Raw genomic sequence first — 408 nt, 5'->3', positions numbered from 1 at the left:
GCGACTTCTTTAGCCGTAAAGTTATCGTCGTTATCCCGAAAAGCCTGCACGTCGATGACTAATTCCATATTCACCTATTTCCAACGTTCGCCGAGATCGTTCACTTCGCACAAGTTGCCGCGTTAAGGTCTCGAGGAGAAATGTCTAATCTAGCCTCGGGTAGAGCTATTTTTTCAAAGAGTCGCAGACGTTGTCACATATAGCGTTTTTGTTACATATTGTTATCTCAGCTTCTCGTTCTGCGTCATAGATTAAGAATAGGAAGGGGAAACTGTAATGTCGCGTATTTTGCATTATTGTAAGAACAAAGGTATGCGATAGTGGGGGATTGCCTATATTAGAAAAACGGCTCTTACATGACCATTGCATCATTTGTTCTGTGACACAAGAATCGAACAGACAAGTTAA

Source organism: Odontomachus brunneus, unplaced genomic scaffold, assembly GCF_010583005.1.
Source record: "Odontomachus brunneus isolate Ranch 3 - 2012 unplaced genomic scaffold, Obru_v1 Obru_scaffold_089, whole genome shotgun sequence".
NCBI classification, from domain to species: Eukaryota; Metazoa; Arthropoda; class Insecta; order Hymenoptera; family Formicidae; genus Odontomachus; species Odontomachus brunneus.
This window is presented reverse-complemented; position numbering follows the sequence as displayed.